The sequence below is a fragment of the Gouania willdenowi genome, chromosome 22, assembly GCF_900634775.1.
Source record: "Gouania willdenowi chromosome 22, fGouWil2.1, whole genome shotgun sequence".
In the NCBI taxonomy this organism is placed as follows: Eukaryota; Metazoa; Chordata; class Actinopteri; order Blenniiformes; family Gobiesocidae; genus Gouania; species Gouania willdenowi.
Window position 1 is genome coordinate 31,613,608 of NC_041065.1, and position 19,216 is coordinate 31,632,823.

A 19,216-nucleotide genomic window follows, 5' to 3' on the forward strand; every position below is an offset into this window, starting at 1 on the left:
TGTAATTTTGTGTGGTTTTATAGAATCATTTTGTGTATCTTTGTTATGGTTTTATTACTCTGTCAAGCACACACCACAAGACTGACGGCGGTCTAAAGGTTATGTTTTCCCCTCTGTCTGTCTGTCTGTCTGTCTGTTAGCAAGATAAAACTTGAAAAGTTATAAATGGATTTGGATTAAATTTTCAGGAAAATTGATGAATTGGACCAACGAACAGGTGATTAATCTTTGTTGATGTTCTGCAACCAAAATAATATATATATGTATATATATATATATATATATGTATATAAATCCCATTCATTTTCCCATCCACACTGTGGAACTTCTGCTGTTGATTCATAGGTTCTCTCAGAGTCAACAGCTCAATGTTGACAGGTCGGCATTCATTTTGTCATTTTTATGTCAGCATTTAGAATTGTGACCAATGCAAGCGTTAACAAAAAAGAACAAATGTTTTTGTAAATTTTGTAGATTTAGTTTATTTTGTGTTTTTGGAGTGTTTTAAAAAATTAAAAATAATTACTGGTAGTTGTAATTTTTTGTGTTTTCTGTAATTTTGTATGTTTTTATCATTGAGTGTATTTTTGTTCTCATTTTGTGTATTTTTATTGTTTTATTGTTTTGTTATTTGTGGGTGTTTCTGAAGTCAATTTGTGTATTTTTGTATATTATATTTTTGTCTCATTTTGTGTGTTTTTTTGGTTGATTTTGTGTTTTATGCGTCATTTTTGTGTATTTTTATGTCATTTTGTATATTCTTATGTTATTTTTCTATATTTGTAGTTGTTGTGTGTGTTTTTAAAGCCATTTTGTGTAGTTTTCTAGTGCCACGTGACCCCCAGGCTGCCAGTTGCCCATGTCTGGATTACATCTGAAGTCTGAAGAAAACACAGGCTACTCAGAGTCTTTAATAGTATTTAAAATCTATTTCCTTTGCTTTTAATTTATTTATTGCAGAAGTTGATTAACTAAGAGCCTTTTCTGTTAAAATGGTCAAAGGGTGCGGAAATCACATGGCGGATACGACTGCTTTTGAGCAATATCGTAGAGAGAGGCTAAAAATAGCTTGGACTGGGCATCAGACGGAGAATGAGCGCAGACTGCATTGACTGGTTGAGCAGCTTTTATGGTCAGGAATGATCACACTGCAGTCAGTGGCGTATTAATTCTACACACCTGTCTCCTACTGGTAACCGCCAACGTTCACGCTGCACAAAAGCACATTCACTTAAGTGTGCATGGGGAGAAAACGCTGCAAAAAGCCCAAGAGTGAAGCCTTTTTTCCTCCTCCGTGTTACAGGAATAGTCCCCACATTCCTCACTGCTTTAAGAGAACTGTAATAGAAACTGTGTGGAAGGTTCTGCCTGCGACGGTTACTCGTGACATTTGAGTCTAAGGTTCTTTGAAACCTTTTAAATCTTGAAGTGCGATAATAGCTACACTCATGGTGGAATCTGTTTGCATTTGCATAGGGAAACACAAGCCCAGTGGAGGCAGTTCTAACGTCAGCCGTGTACACACGTCATTAAACCAACTAATGAGCTAAAAATGTGGTGGTCAGGGCATGTGTATCGCCACATTTCAACACAAGTGAGAAAAAAAAAAATTGATTAAACAATAAAATAAGTGAGAGGTTTATAAAGCACAGATTATATCAGTGCATTAGGTGTTCTAAGAGCCATAGCATGTAGCCCTTAGCTACTTCATAATGCATTTAAAGAGTAATGAAATATTCTATTTAGGTTTCTTCTCTACTATACTGCCAGTTGTTATCTCTGAAGACCAGTCGCATGTCACTATGACTCAAAACTAGAGCTGGGCAATATATTGAAATATCGCCTATATACTGTAGAGATATATCTTCATTTTTTTTTAAACATGTTTTTATCTATAAAATCACAGAACGAATCACATCATACAAGTAGGGATGTAACGATTAATCGTAAGGCAGTTAAAAATCAATTCACAGGTATCACGGTTCACATCGATACTGTGAACTGTGAGGAATCTGCTATTTACTTTTTTTCTGGCCGCCTTCTACTCTTAAACATGTTCATAAATGATTCCTAACCCCTTTAGCACTGAAAGAATATCTGTAATATTACGTGAATATCTGTAAAAGTCACATTTTTCTATTAGCTCTGTCTGCTAGCGCACAGCATCTCTTCTTCACTGCAAGAATATCTGCATCCCAACCGACCACTGGGTTACCAGCGTTCTCTGCTGGTCCAAACAAATATCTGACCTAATTCAGTAAAATTAGTGTTTTTTTTTTTTTAAGTCCAATTATTAAGGCACAAAATTTTTAGTTGCACTTTTAAAAAGAAAAGAACAATTATGCAGTTTTGCATTGTTTACTATAGAACCAGAATTTCTTCATTTGTATTTTTCCCTTTATTTATTTCATTCAAGATTATTTTTAGTTAAATTGCATTGTTTTGAATAGTTTATCAAGGGATTCTTTTGGACAATAAAAAAAGGAAAACAGTAATTTTTCTATTTTTTTCCCAAAAAAAATAAAGGAATATTTCCAGTCATCATTTGTCTATAGTCCCATTTTGTAAAATAAATCGTGAGGAATCGTATCGTGAACCCAGTATCGTGAATCGAATCGTATCGGGAGTTGAGTGAATCATTACATCCCTACATACAAGCATTTCATATTATTCATAGAGTACAGTCAAACAGTGTCCTTTACAACTTTTCCATATTTCTGAGATATATATATATATATATATATATATATAGATATATACAGTAGTATTAAAATACTTGTTTTAGGAGTCGCTGCTTTCACTACTTCTTAGAACAGTATGAAAAGCCCAGTTAGATGGATTACTGAGTGCGTCCTAACCCAGACCTTCCCCTTAAAAAGCAACACTACAGAACTCACTCACACGTGCTGTCCCTGAGGACAATTAATAAATGTTCCTGTGTCGCATTTTTCATCAGCAAATTTAATCCAGAATTGTCTTTCTGGTAAGATTAATATTGTATATCGCCATTTTACAAAAGATATTGAGATATGAGTTTTGGTCCATATCGCCCAGCCCTACTCAACACCCACAGTTTGTTGTTACCACATGAAGCTCAGAAGTCAAGTTACGGGGTTTGGCCTGTGGTGTGACTGAAGTGACCCAAACGTCATGGACCAAACAAACTATTGCATTGGGTACACCCAACACAAGATGATCTTGTTTATGACTATTTTACGACCAAGATCTACGGCAACAAATACAGTTATGAAATGTGCATATGTAATATTCTGAAAATTATTCAAATTAAAAATCACTTGTGAGTCACTTAGAATAAACTACACTGAAATAGTGTCACTTGTGTCATCTTTTCTCAGAACTGTTCAATTAAAGATCCATTATGAAGGTAGAAAAAAACCTTAGAGTAACTAAACCCTTAAACCACTTTCTCCTGATGAAAACAAATGTATTTGGGTATGAAGTAGCGCTGTTCATTGATCCTGGTTTCAAGATTTTAGTCAAAGTATTTAAATTTTGCATATTTTGATGTAAAATATGAGTGACTGCCCTCTATGGGTTGGAACCCAGCTATTAAAGTGCGTTCACATGTAAAGCGACTTTAGTGACTAAAACAAATTCAAAATCAATGTAAATGACGCAACGTCAAGCGACGCGATTCAAGTAATTTCGCGACTCAATCGTGCGATCTGGGTGACTAAAAGTCGCTAACAGTCGAAAATTTTAAACTTTTCAAGTGACAATGCGTCACGACATCCAATCAGTGAAGAGTTTCTCCACATGTCACTGATGAAGCGGGAAAAAAGCGCGACAACGTTGAAGTGACTCATCACGGCCGATTCAAGCAACTGACGTCGCGTACGCATCTTTACAATTGAATTTTGCTATTGGCTGAGAACAAGATCATGTGACGTCATTGGACCATCTTGCGTCACAACCAAGCACTGTTGGCCCGCCCCTTAATAAAAATCTGTGGTGAGTATAGGTTGGATTGAGATAATTGAGATGAGAGAGCTACAGTGAGTTTTAGGCATTTGTTTTCACATTTCAAAAGAATGATACATAAACATAGATTTCTCAGAAACTACAGACATCAGCTTTAAGCCATTGGTTCTCAAAGTGTGTGGCGTGGCCCCCAGGTGGGGGAACAAGAGAATTGCCAAAAAGATCAATAACCCTAAATAAAACTCCTACACACAAAGAAAGTAATAATGAGAAGCCTAAAAATGTAGCAGAAACTAAAATAGTATTAAATTACTGCATTAGATATGCGACAGGGAATGAAAAATAATGATTTACGTGTACTTCACATGAAACGGAACTTTAAAAAACTATCGCTGACTTTAATTATTTTTCTTATTTGTTTCTTAAGTTTTTTTGCAAAATAATGTTTTGTTATTTTCTGTATTTTGACTGCTGCATTTTAACATTTGTTTTTATGCAGGTTATTAGTCATAATATTATTTTTTATTTATTATGAAACATGATGTAAGTCATTCGGTTAGTTCAATAAATTTTAAAATGTGTTGAAAATGTGAAATTGTCAGGATTATTTGAGGGGGGTGGGGGGGGTACAGGTGTGGCTTGAAAGTTCACCTCGTTATAAAGTTTAAAAAGTATTTCCTGATTCTGATTAATCCAAGTAAAGCTCCATCAAATTGGACACTTTACAGTACAAAACTATGAAACTTTGACGGCAAGTAAAAGCCACAAAAAGAAGCGTGGTCGTGCATTAAACTACAGAAGAGAAAGTCTGGAGTTGTGTGTCGATATGTGTCCGTATTCGGTGTCATAACAAGGCAGAGCTGGTCAGAGGAGCTCATTTCTCTCCTTCATCTTCACTTTTCCTCTGAATCTGTTTCTTCTCTATCATGTTGTCTGCTGCAACTAGACCACCATAAACCGGGACACTGAGGCCCTGTGATACACACACACACAGAGTCTCCGACGTTGCAAACCCCTGCAGAGGTGATGAACACCAGCAGGGCCTTGTGCTCCTGTCATTTATAATGTGTCACAATAAGAAACAGAGATGCTTCCTCTAACCTTATTAGTATTGCACTTTCATGGCTCTGCTGCCTGCTGCTGACACACTGGGGTGTGTGGGCCAGTCAAGAGACGGGGGGGGGGGGGGGGGGGGGAAGAGAAATAGGACCACGGCTGAGGAAGAGACAGGCCGGAGAGAATTAGGATAGGAGAGAAGAAGAGACAGAGAGCGATGTGAACAGATGGAAACGTGGGGCTGGTAGGAGGTGGAGGAACGGTGCAGGGCGTGGCTCATCAATTCTAGGGTGAGTTGAGCAGCAGTGATGGTGGAGGGTATCCATCACTGAGCACCAGCTCCTTCCCTCTCATCTCTTCATCACTTTGCTTTCTCAGCAGCAGCACCTGAACATACCTTTGACTATAGCTCTGACAGATTCACGCTGCACGCGTTCATCCTCCCGCCTCATTTCAATCCATCACAAAAATTCTGTCTTTTGGGACAAAATGTATTTTATTGCTTTGTATTTTATGTGGAGGGGTCTCTGTACGTCTCCCAGTCACTAAGATGCCAAAGCAAGCCTGAGTGAGCGTCTTTTTGATATTAGTTGTCATTTTGTGTTATTTCATGGTGATTGTGTTTTTTTTGGTATTATTGTTATTTTGTAGTAATTTGTGGTCATTTTCTGTATTATTGCTGCCATTTTGTGGTCAATATGTGTATTTTCTTCACTTTTTGTGTCTTCTTCAGTATTATTGTTGTCATTCTGTATTATTTTGTGGTCATTTTGTGTAATTTCCTCTCTTTTTGTGTGTTTTTGTAGTCATTTTGTTTCTTTTTTGTTTTATTGTTCTCATTTGTGGTACATTTTCCTCTGTTTTTGTGTCTTTCAGTATCATTGCTGTCATTTTGTGGTCATTTTCCTTTTCGGTCAATTTGTGCATCAGTTTGTGTCTTTTACATAATATTGTTCCGATATTTTGTGGTAAATTTTTGTGTATTTTCCTCTCTTTGTGTTTTTTCTGTATTATTGTTGCCAAGAAAGCCGATTGAGTGCATCTTGTGTGTTTCAAGGGTGGTTCCTTGTAAAAAAAATAAAAAAGTTATTGAAATCCAGCTACATACAGAGCGCCGTCTTTCCTCAGGGGTGGAGGTGAATCACAGAGGAGTGAAGAGAAAAGGCCCGTGCTGCTCCCTGATAAGGTCAGTCTCCACATCTCCGCCACAGGCAACTAAATTAGCTTTTATTTACAGGGCATTTCAGCTCCCACAGCACAACCAGTCGGACGGGAAACAGAGATAGACTCACTGCTCTGAAATAACATTAAACCAACAAGTCAAGTGGAAAATGCAAGATATTCATGCCCTAAACCAGAGGTGGTACAACCGTTATGACGGAGTCTCGTGATCAACAATCATTCATGCTGATCGATCTGATCATTTTGTGTCTTTTTCAGTTTTATTGTTGCCATTTTATTTCATTTTGTGGTCATTTTGTGTCTTTTTTTGGTATTATTGTTGCCCCATTTGTGTTTTTTTGTGTTCATTTTGTGTATTTTCCAATCATTTCAGTTTCTTATTGTCGTTTTGTGTGTCTGCACTGAATTGGCACACTGTCCAGGGTGTAGCCCCACCTAGTGCCTGATGACAGCTGAGCTAGTCACCAGTTGACCCTGTGTTCTGTCCTATTGTGTATTTTTTTGTGATTTTGCAGATAATTGTGCATATTTGTTATTGTTTTGTGTGTATTTCTTGTCTTTTTGTGCACTTTGCTCTCTAATTTAGCGTTTACTTTGTTGGCCGCACATTTGCTACCCAACATCTACCCTAATGCAATCGGTTAACATCTTATTTCCAAATCTGCTTTTATTCTCTCCTCTGCACAATAACTAAAACACAAAACGCTGATCAACCCATTTTTTAAGAATGAATCTACAACGTTCCAGCACTCCATTCTTTTCTCAGACGTTTAGAACAGACCATGTTCTAATCGTCACTGTGTCACAGGCTCAAACATCAACTGTATCACACAAACACGCACACGCACACACAGGGATGTTGGGTGAAGTCGCTGCTACACACTTTGAGTCACTACAAAGACACTGGGATCAAACGAGCGACAGCCACCTACAGCTAAACCGATACACAAGAGGGTTCGCTTTAAAGGAGAACTTCAAACAGCAGCTTCAAGCTCTGAGGAGCACCTGTGTTTTTGGTTTCCTCCAGTTTAACCTCAGCCCTTCTAAAACAGCTATAGGTGCACAGAGATATTAACAGGATGTGAAGGGGAGTGTGTGAGGTGGGAGTGTAACGAAAGAGGAATGAGAACACCTCGGGTCTTTTTGTGTCCCACTTATCAGACAGACATGGAGCAGCCAGTGCTCACTGAGCCCCGTTGGCCATTGATTTCATCAAACCTGAGCAGAGACGGTAGTGTGTTGGATTTTCACTTCAAAAAAGAATATTAAAATGAAAAAAAAAAAAAAGCGGTTATTTGATTTTCATTTTAAAATCTAAAAAAATTAAGATTCAAATTTAAGGTATTTTTATTCATCAGGATAAACAAAACATTTTTAAAAACAGTGGATTTTCATTTTCGGTTCCTGAAAATGAACCTTCAATACAAGAAGAGGCACGATTCCGCTATTAAATCCAAGCCATAATATGTTAGAGTTTAAGTTATTCAGATAAAGTTTTCTTAGGAAATTTACTTTGATCACCTGACACATTCGTCAGCCAATTGCCAGTTTTCCTCAGAGGCGTCTGCTGATCGCTTTGATGTGTCCTTATGAGTTCTTTCTGGGCCGTGGCCAAAAAGTACATTTCAAATAAGGACTCCCTTGAAAAAGAGGTTTTTAATCTCAACGGGATTTTTATTCCTGGTTAAATAAAGGTTAAATAAAAAAAAATTTAAAAAATAAGACAAAAAGAACTCACTTTGGTTTGTTTTGTTTTTTTAGATAATGTACTTTGATGTCCTGATGCTTTAACATCAACAGGGATGAGAGAACATTTTTACTCTCCCACACCTGAGATTCTCTTCTCCAGAGTCCACATTTCTAGACAAGTACGCACGCTGACCAGCGAGAAACTGGAGATCCTGGTGAAAATCCAAAATCAAGCACGAGGAGCTGCTTGTGCTGTTCTTTTTCTTTGTTTTTTATATGACTCATATCAACTATCTCTAACACTCACAGCACATTGATCACTGTTAAATTCTCACATTTATAAATCTTTTTTTCCATCCATTTATCCATTTTCAGACCCACTTGTTCCTATTTTTCAAGGCCGTGGGGGTCTGCCTGTGCCCATCTCCGGTTCACACTGGGCCCTTTTTTCTTTTTCCTTTCTTTCTTGTCACTCCTTCCTTAGATTGAAAAATCCCAACATCTCATGGTCTCCACTGTGATGTTGTTCTGTGGTGGATTATTTCATTTGTTCTTGGGCTTCTTAAGCCTTTAAATCAGCACTTGAAGTGTTTCCATCGTGATTCAATCTTTGGAGCTTCTCTTTGGAGCGTCCTCCTCCTGGGGTGTCTGTGTCCTGCTTGCTGCCATTGGCTGGTGCATTCTCTAAGGCTTTCTGTGTATGAAGGACAACCATCGGGGTAGAAATGGTCCTGGCGTGCTCAGGCCGCTCCTCTTCCTCTTCTAGATTTGGGCATGAAGTTGTGTCTGTGCTTCATCCAGGGCAGTCTGTAACTGGGTCAGTTGTTGTTAGTATTGCTTCCTTTAATGCCTCGATTATCTTCAAAGCTTCGGCCTTCTCCTCCACCAGTTGGTTGTACTGGTCTCTCTGGATTGTTGAGTCATTCTCAGCCTTCTTGAGATCGTTTTCCATTTCTGTGATCTTCAGACGTTCATCCACGAGACTTTCCTTCCTTTGCAAATCAAATTCTTTGTAATTGAGGATCTTTACAGTCTCATCTTGCTGATGAAGAAAAAAACACTCCTGCTGCTCAAGCAGGTTGTTCATCTGTTCATCAAACATGTTCCTCTGAGCTGGGAGTGGATCACTCTTCAGATGGAATGAAGCCCTCTTCTCTTTGTTGGATGAAGGTCCAGGTCTTTCAATGTCAATGATCTTGGGTTTCAGAATGTGTTTATTGGTCGCTAAGAACAGCCATTTATTGACAGTATTTAGTTTTTTTCTAATATGTAAATATTTCTAATGAATATTTTGGTATAATTAATCAATGATCCTGATACATTTCCGTGCTGTATGGGTCCTGCTGTGTATGGGGGGGGTTCCTTTCATTTTCCTGTGTGGCTGGTTGCTTGGCTCGTGTCTTGGTGGTCTTGGGGGCGGCCCATCCGCGGCCCAGCATTGGTGTCCATGCTGGGGACTGATGCTGGGTCGCGTGACCCCCTGGTGGGGCATGGGGGCTTTGGGGGATCCCATTTATCAAGAAATGAACATCTGATGCCTCTGACACAAAAGACCCTGAAAGCAGCAGCGCATTTCGTCTCGACTGAGATGTCAATCACAACAGTTGCCATAGTAACGCTTACAATATAAACCAATTAAAAAGCTCAAAAGTCTTCCACGCGTTTGCAACTCGACGCTGATTGTGGGTAACATTGACAATATTACTCGTTCACTTCCTCATGCATTTCTCCTACAATATGCCAAAACATGCTTTTTTTAGTATTCAAAATAATTTTATATTAACTTACTGATATAGTCACTTTAAATTTGGTTCAGCTGTTGCAATAATACATTTTATCCATGAGGAAGAAACAAGAAATGTAATTTATGTGACCTTTATTCATTACAAATAAAAGTACATTTAAATAGTTTATTTTGAAAATCATCTTATTTGATTAAATTTCTCTCAGTTTTGAGTTTTAAAAATCTGGTCAATTCCACATTTTTAAAACCTAGAGTAAAAAAATCCCCAAAACTCTGTAAATATCCCAGTCCAGGAAAATTGAAATATATTGAATATCCATTTATCAAACAAACTCATTGTGACCACGTAAACTCCATCATGGCAATGAAACCTCTTTCCTCCTTTATCATAGCATTAAAACTTTTCACTGAAAGGTGTGCGACGTACGTCATGCGTTTCCTCTTCAATCATAATCAATCTCTAATCTTTCTCCTCCACTCGCTCTAATTTCCTCTCATAAAAGGCTGCCTTCCATTACTCTCCTCGCTTAAGTTTTTAAGTCTTACTGCGGCCCATCTCAGAGGAATATCGTCAAGGTAATGATGATGATGACCCTTAAAGACTCCTCATTAAACCAGCCAGTATCTGAACATCAACTGGAGCTATGAAATACAGGCAAGATGGTAGAGATGAGTTGAGGAAAGTGGTTGGGATTTTATTTGATCTGTGGCAGTAAATTGTCTGATGGTCTCATCTCCTATCAGTGTCCATGTGAGCGCCCTCATTAGACAGCCAGACGGACACTACAAACAAAGCCAATTAGATTCAGCAGCATTAAAAAGATGGGTGTCAGAGTGGGAGATAGAAAGTGGAGCATCTGTCACCGAACTGAAGTGTTTGTCTGGAATCAAAGGCAGATTAATATTTTCAAAGGACACGCAAAAAAAAAAGCCCTGTTTCTGAGAGCAAACCATGCTCTGGTGTTTCCTGCAGATAACGGCCAGAAGGTTACATTTGATTTCCTCTGTCACTGTCTTTTTACTGCCATGTCCTTAAAGGAGGGGTTCTCAACCTTGGGTTAAAGATCCCTTTTGGGGTCTCCAGATGCCTTTAAGAAACTCAACTATTTTTTGAACAAATTCAATAAATTTTTGCTTATTTTTACTCTTTCTGCAGCTACACCAAATTTGCCATATTTTAACCTATTTTTATCACTTTTTCTTGCCATATTTTTGCTCCTTTTAATTAATTTTTACTACATTACTCCCATTTCTGCCACTTCATTAAATTTCAATGCACATTTTTTCCACTTTCAAGACATTTTCAGCACCTATAAACTATTTCCACCACTTTTCCTACATAGTGTTGCATATGTTGACCTATTATTGTCACTTTTAACATCTTTCATCACCATATTTCATGCTTATTTTTTACCAATTTAACCACATTCACAATTTTCTAATGCCTATTATGTGCCAGTTTCAATTAACTGTTTCTATTTTTTAAATTACATCACCACTCCCCTTATTTTTTCCACTTTTAAGCCACTTGAAACCTCTTTTTACCACTTTTTCTTTTGGTTTTTGGCCACTCTAATGTGCAACTTTTAACCATTTTTGGTCACTTTTAATCCATTTAATTTCTGATTAAAACAAGGATTTATAACTTTAAGATGACTGTATAATACGGTACAAATAATAATAAGCTTCCTGGATAATAGTCGATATTATTTAGATGAATAAATAAATGTGGTATCACAGATTCATAGAACAATGGACCATAATTTCGCTGACTTTATGGATGGACCCCAAAAATCTCTCCCCTTTATTCCCCCTTATAGATGTCCCTGTTTCCACATGACTGTTCTTCAATGTTCAACCACCTTCAGCTACAGTGGGGGTCCCCAGTCTCTGGAACCTTTTTTGGGGGGTCACAGGCTGAAAAGGTTGAGAACCACTGGCTTAAAGGGACTAGAAAGAAGATACAAAAGCAAAACAAGTGAGAGAAAATGAATCGTGAACAGGTTCTCCGTCTTTTTCAGTTACAACGCGCACTGTTGATCAAACACTCGTTAGCAGCGTTAGCTTAGCGTTTCCGAACGACTATGAAGAAACGAGCAGGGCCGGCTGTGATGTGGATTGTTTCTGACCGTTTTAGAGTGCGTTTGCCTTCCAGTCCTTCTCCAGCCGCCTGCAGCAGCGCTTTCACCTCAAACCTGCTTTCAGTGGAGAACGCTTTGATACAGCTAGTTATAGACATTAGCGAGAGAGCAGGGCAATCTTTGGAAGGAATATACATGTAGCAAACACACCACTTCTGATTTCAAAGGGTTTATGAGTTAACATAGTTGGCACCAGGTGAGGAAAAACAAAGCCTTGAAGCACAATGCATGAAGCAAGCAGCTCTATGCTGCATTGATGGCTTTGAAACGTTTATTTATCTGCATAAATTATACAATTATATATTATTTTAAATAAAAAACATTTTGGCTGCATTGTTACTGTGAAGTTTCTGTATGCATTAAATTAGCTGCCAGACATGAGCCATAATCAACACTATCTGATTGGAGCACTTAAATCGCACACAAAACACTGTAAATAACACAAAACAACAAAAACACACAGGGTGGATTCACTAACATCTGAAATAAAGGGTTTTAAACCAGTTGTGTCCCTAAATCCTTTAGTGACGCAGTTTCTTCACCAGCTACGCGAAATTCACTAAGATTGCAGCAATGATTAGTGCACGTGCAGAAGTGGTGCAGTCCGCTCTATTCAAATGAGCGTTTTGCTCGTTTAATGTGGAGAGGAGACGTGAGTGCACAGAAACACACAATGACATTTGAGGAAGTTAAATTGGAGGCAGATGGACTTCTCCGTCTGCTGCACAAACAGTAAATAATGTAAAAAAAACTAAATAAACCCAGTGATATTTTTTACCCTCATTTATTGCGGCTGCTCCATCAGGTCCTGTAACTTTGCTCTGATCAGTGCATGAAAAATAGGCAAATTTGGACAAAACCATCCTTTTGATCTACTATTGATCTAAGTTAATACAGCAACACAGTCTCTCAATCAGCCTCATATGTCACCACTGCGCCATCAGTGATCATGCTTAAATCACGCATCTGATCTGCTGATACTAAATACACAAAAGGACTTAAAAAAAAAAAAACATACAAAATTGCAACAAAAGCACACAAAAACTAAATGACAACACATATACACAATATGACTCCAAAAGACATACATTTAACAGGAAAATACACAAAGACAATAGAAATGCACAAAATGACTTATAGCAAGCAAAACAACAACAAATATAAACAGAATGACAGAAAAAAAACATAAGTTACTAAAAACTCTTTGTTCTTCTTGTATTAAATGCTCAGATTGGTCATTATTCTAAATGCTAACATGACTGTTGATAAAGTGGCCTTCAGACTAAGCATATTTTTGTGGCTTTGCTGTGATAAAAGCCACCCATCTCAGTAATATAGTGATAAATATTTGATTTCCAGCTTTGGTCACTCAGTCAATGCCCAGTATTTCTGCTATTAATGGAAGGACAGCGTTGAGTGGAAAGACAAAGGTCTTGATGTCCTGTGTGTCATATGACATGAGGCTAATTAGCTCTGGAGCAGAAAGCAGGCCTTGAAAGGAGCAATAAACGCTTGCTATTAAAAGCCATTGAATTAGAATGCAGCGCTACCATAGCAAACAACGCAAAGGCCACAGTAATTGTCCACTCCGCTCCGACAACAGCAAACAGCCACAATCAGTCTAGCTGCTAGCACTTCACATAAGGTCACGGTAAAATGTTGCAGGAAATACTTCTCCACGTCTGACGGAAGTTTCCAGATGGTGTTTTCCTCAAGCGCAGAGAAGGTCATCCACATTTCAGCAGCCATGCCCTTTAGATGGCACGTCATCAATTATATCCTAATCTATATGATGATGCCAAGTAAAAGAGAGACATAAAGCAAAGTGTACATTAGTGTGGACGCTGCCCGTGCTTTGAAATGCACAGTCTGACGCAACATTAAGCCGGGATTTGGTTTGTAAAAGATCAAATGTTGAATTTGCTATATTTTGTTAACTTTAACAGGATGTAACACAGGAAGAAATACATAATAATATAATGATCAAACTGTTTCTGCCTTAACAAATGGGAAAACTATGACTTTACTTAGTAAAGAATAAATCCCACGAACAGAATAAAAAATGACGACGTATTAGGGCCAAATTAAAATGAAAAGAAATCTGAGCTCAACAAGAATATAGTCATAATATTTTGAGACTAAGTAATAATTTCATGAGAATTAAGTCTTAATTTTATTAGATTGAACTCGCAATATTTCGAGATATTTTAATGTCATGAAATTACAAATAGATTCTGAAAATATTACGACTATTGTTGAAATAATACAACTTTAATTTCATAAACTACGATTTGATTAAGATATGAGTATTTTTATAAAATTACAAATTTGTTCTTGAAATATAACCTAAATCTCGTAGTACCTAGATTTTTATTTTTTATTTTAATGTGGCCCTAATACATCATCGTAACAAATAAATAAACTTCACTTCAGGATCTAAAGCTAAAGTAAACAAAGAAAAAAAAAAATACTACAATACTACGATATAGTGACACTTTTCTGTCCTTTCAACACCTTTAGGTACCGTAGTAGATCGATGAAATACCATCAGACCTTAGAGTCCATCTCCAGTCTAACCTGCTTCACCGTGACTTAATTCTTTCTCAAATATCCACGTTTTCCCAGGATGGGCTGAAGGCATGAACAGCTGATAAGAGAAAAAATATTGGATGCTGCACCTCAAGACGAGCAGGTAAGCAGATATGTGGTGAAAACAACAACATGGCATCAGGTGAGCCGAATCACTTTATTTACCAGTGAAAATAGAGAAACTATTATTGCCATAAATGTTTTCAATACAAAAGACACTTGTTATTTCTCAGACTGAACCTGTGCCCGTATTCACAAAGCATCGGAGGGCTAAAAGTAGCTCTTAGTGATGTCACTCTTAGAAAAAAATCTTGAATTTTAAGTATTTTCATTGTTAGGATAAAAGTAATTCACAAAGTATCTTAGGCCCTAAGGTGAAAAACTGTTGGTAGTAGTGAGGAGGACTTTTAAGAAGCCTAATGCTATGTTCGGGCGTCAAAATCGTGCCTCACGCCTCTAGTTGGACGCTTGTCACCAGCATCTAAGAAGCTCTAGACACGTTTAGGGGAGGGGCTTCTCTGTTGCCGGTGGTGTTCATACAATGGATGATATTGTGGCGATCAGTTACGTTCATATTTCACCCAGTGACTGTGAAGTGGTGGAACATTATTGTGTTGAGAAGGCTGTGTTTATAGTCGGATGTATTTTGGTGTGACTCAGTGTGTGTACTATGATGTCAGAGGGCTATAAAGAAACTGCAACTCTTATAAAAGTGACTTTTTGTCATATTAGCTAAACCTGTCACTATGTAAGGACAGATTTACATGAAACGAGTAGTTTGTGTGAAAAAAACAGACTCATTGAGCCCCGCCCCCTGCTGCTCCTGCAGCCTTTGGCAGATTGCCAGAATGTAGCGCGACCGAGCAAAAAGAACCACTCAGAGCCAGGATTGTGTTTGATGGGCTGTCTGACAGCTGTTGCTCACAGTCCCCGCTCTTTTCCCGGAGATGTAGCGCCATCTTTTTTACAGTGTATGGTCTGGAGGAGTAGATGGTGGAATTAGTGACTTTTCTGCTTGAAAGATAATTACTGCTGCTTGATTTACATTATGTTTGATTTGTAATTGTTACACTAGAACTCTGTGGTGCATGTGTTGTTCATGTGCGCGCAGCAGCCTCCGTGTGGGCTGCTGTAAGTGACACTGAGTTGTTGCTGCTGCTGCTGAGGTGTGTGCACATTGAGAGGGAGAAGCGCTGCAGTAACATGCTTTTAACAGAGCATGTTATATTTCTGTGATGTTGCTGTCGGACTAACGTTACCTTGTTAGCTCCTCTGAGGGAGGGACTTTGGAAAGTTTGGAGGCAGGACAAGAGGGCAGCGGGAAGGGAGGGGGAGAGAGGGATCTGAGAGTTGCCGACTGCACCTTTAAAAGCGACTGTGATATGGGAAAATCCACCAACTGCTGAATGACATCATTTCCATACTTCCTGTTGCTTTATTTAATTAATATTTTCTACATTCATTCTCATCTGATGAGGACTCAGATTTGGGGTCCCCCTAGTGGCTCACGGGGACTATAGACAGAAACGATGTGTAGCAGGAGATAAATCACAGCCAAATGAACTCATGATGGAATCTCTCCAATAATGGACAGAATATTTATTAAAATAATCTTTCTACTGTTGATTATTTGAGGAGTTGAAACTGTTGGATGTATGATTATTATTTATAATAGAACAGACTTTTAAGAGTTAAAGCATCTCTGAACTCCTGCTAAGACATTAATCTGCATTAATCACTAAATAACATCACCTGATCACGTCCACAGTGTATTGTCTGTTTTACCTCAGTGCGTTTCCTGTGTTCTCCCATTGAATAGGTGTGAGATTTATCCTGTATATAGTCTAGTTGTCTAATAGCCTATTGATTGTGTTTGTGAAGGTTTTCATCTTCACGCAGGAGTTGGTGCTGAATGAAATCTCTGCAGAGACAGAGAAAGTAGAAGGAGCTGAGACATCTGCTCACGTATATAATGATGATGCTGCAGGGGAGGAAAGGGAATAAAGTATGGAAGTCACGTTCACTTGCACATCGTCTCCATCTGTCCCCTGAGGTTACAGTGGGGAGCCAGGGATGATGCCCGGGTTGGGGGAGGAGCTTCAACATCGCGTGGATGCTTGATCCACTATGTTTGGGTTGCTCGCAAAGTGCTATTTTCATCCCTGATGAGCTGCAATTGGTAGAAAAGGAATTTAGTTCCCGAAATAGTGTAAACCAGACAAAGGAAACTGGTGGCCCGGGGGCCACATGTGGGCCTGAGTTAATATTTGTGCGTCCCCCAAAGTAAACGCGCTAACTGACTTCAAAAATACACAACTTGACTTGAAGAATCATGCAAAATTACAGAAAAAGTCAAAACACAAAAGGACAATAATGATAAATAAAAATACACAAAATAACCCCATAAACACACAAGACAACAAAAAAAAAAAATCAACAAATGGAAACAATACAAAAAGGCAACAAAACTGACAAAAAAAGTAAAAAAAAAAAAAAAACACACAAAAAGTGAATCCAAAAACACAATAAACGACAAAAACATGCAAAATGCATCCAAAACACACAAAACAACTACAAAAGTAAGCAAAATGACCCCAAAAACAACAACAAAAACACACAAAATGAGGAAAAATATACAGAAATACTAGAATAATACAAAAAATGACGCCAAAAACACACTAAACAATGACAAAAACACACACAATGACTCAAAAAACACACTAAACAATGACAAAAAACACAAAATGAATCCAAAAATGCATTAAACAATTACAAAAACCACACAAAAAAATGACAAAAAACACACAAAATGAGGAAATTTACAAAAATACTACAATACTACAAAAAAAACATCCAAAAACTTAATACAAAACCCTTTGATGTTTCCTGTATTAATGCTCAGATTGGTCATTATTCTAATGCTGACATCAAAGTTGATATTATGACCCTTGGATCACATACAATCACATTTTTGTGGCCCTGCTGTGATAAAAGTTGTCCGTCTGTGTATTGTTTTACGTTTTAAAATCAGAAATGTATAACTATCCATCTCATAGTCAACAACAATAGTGAATTTTTAATATTGAGAGACTGAAGCAGACCTTTTATAAAATACCAGCTTTTTGGTGACAAATGTAAAGTCAAGTGTATGAAAACAGTGAGGAAGCAGTGAGGATGTAAGGAAGGGGAATTGTGCTAAGGTCAGAGCTATTGATTCCATTTCTTTGTCCACTAATACTTTAAAGTATAATAAGCCAATGCTTCAGGTCCAAACATCTTTTCAGAGCTTAAAATGGCCTTGTCGTTAACAACAAATCACAGCTCGCAGCAAAGCTCGTCTCTGTGGAGTGATCTGTAGATGACCACAAGGGAAGCAAAGAAAACAGATGGCGTAAGACACGAGTGAGCGCATTAAAAAAATAATAATAAATGTAGTGGGTTTCTGTTCGGGATTTAGTCGCTGCCGCTGTGTGTGTGTGTGTGTGTGTGTGTGTGTGTGTGTGTGTGAACGTATCATTCACACTCCAGACACAGCAGATCCTTGGAGGAGACGGTGAATATTAAAGGGTTTTGCTGGAGCGCGCCTCGTGAAAGAAATAGTGACGGCACATTTTTATTTATGACCTTCAGAAAAAGCTAGAGGAAGCCGATGATTGCTGCGACTTCCTCGTTTTGCATTTCAAGGCAAACTCACGCATTCTTTCATGATGTCATCAGAACGGGAAGATATTTCATTGTCTACATATCATCGAGCACAAATTTTAGGAAGTGCAGCGTCTGTAACAAGACAGAAACATCACAGTTTATTCTAATGATGAGAAAATGGAAACGCAAATTCATTCATTCGTTGTCGACTGTGACTATTTGATGTTGCACCGCAAACTAACTTATGCTCATGAATATAAAACAGGTTTTGATTCAGATAAAGAAGAAAATTCAGGATAATAGAAAAATAGTTCAAAATCTGAATAATGTCCACTGTTATCCAGGAAGTTTAATAATATTTGCACCATAGTGTATAGTCATCCTAAAGTTGTATATCCTTGTTTTAATCAGAAATAAAATGGGTTAAAGTGACCGAAAATGGTGGAAACTCCAAAAACACATTAAGCAACGACAAAAACATGCAAAATAACTCAAAAAACATACTGATAACAACAAACAAAATGAGAAAAAATAGACAGAAATACTACGATCATTATTAAAAAATTAATCCTAAAGTACAACTAAAAAAAAACACCAAACAACAAAAACATGCAAAATAAAAGAAATATGTAAATTCTTGTTTTAATCAGAAATAAAATGGGTTCAAATTTACCAAAAATGGTAGAAAAGGTGATGAAATGGGATTTAAAAGAACACAAAAATTGGATAAAAGGGAGGCCAAAAAAGAAGTAGAAAAAAAAAAGTGATATAATATTTTTTTTAAAAAAAGGTTCAAAGTGTAAATATTGGCAGAAATGTAATTAAAAAAAAAAAAGAAACAATCACTTTAAACTGGCAAATAATGGGCATGGCAAATTGTGAATGTGGTAACATTTGCAAAAATAAGCATGAAATATGGTGAAGAGGTTAAAAGTGACAATATTAGGTCAACATACATGACATTAGGCGGAAAAGGTGGTGAAGAGGTTTTATAATAAGTGCTGAAAATGCCTTGAAAGTTGAAAAATGTGCAGAAAAGGCATTGAAATGTGATGAAAATGTGGCAGAAATGGGAGTAATGTTTAAAAATATAGGTTAAAATATGGCAAGTTTAGTGTAGTTGTAGAAAAAGGGTAAAAATACACAAAAATGGCCTCAACTTGTTCAAAAAATATTCTTAGTGTCTTGAAAGCATCTGGCAACGCCCTCACCATGTCTCACGACCCCA

At 37.6% G+C, this 19,216-nt stretch overlaps 1 protein-coding gene across 2 annotated transcripts in view; it reads right to left on the minus strand.

The window, feature by feature from the left end:
- The window catches only part of pacrg (PARK2 co-regulated), a 202,344-nt gene that overhangs the window by 182,291 nt on the left and 837 nt on the right, over positions 1-19,216 (minus strand). The window lies entirely within an intron of this gene.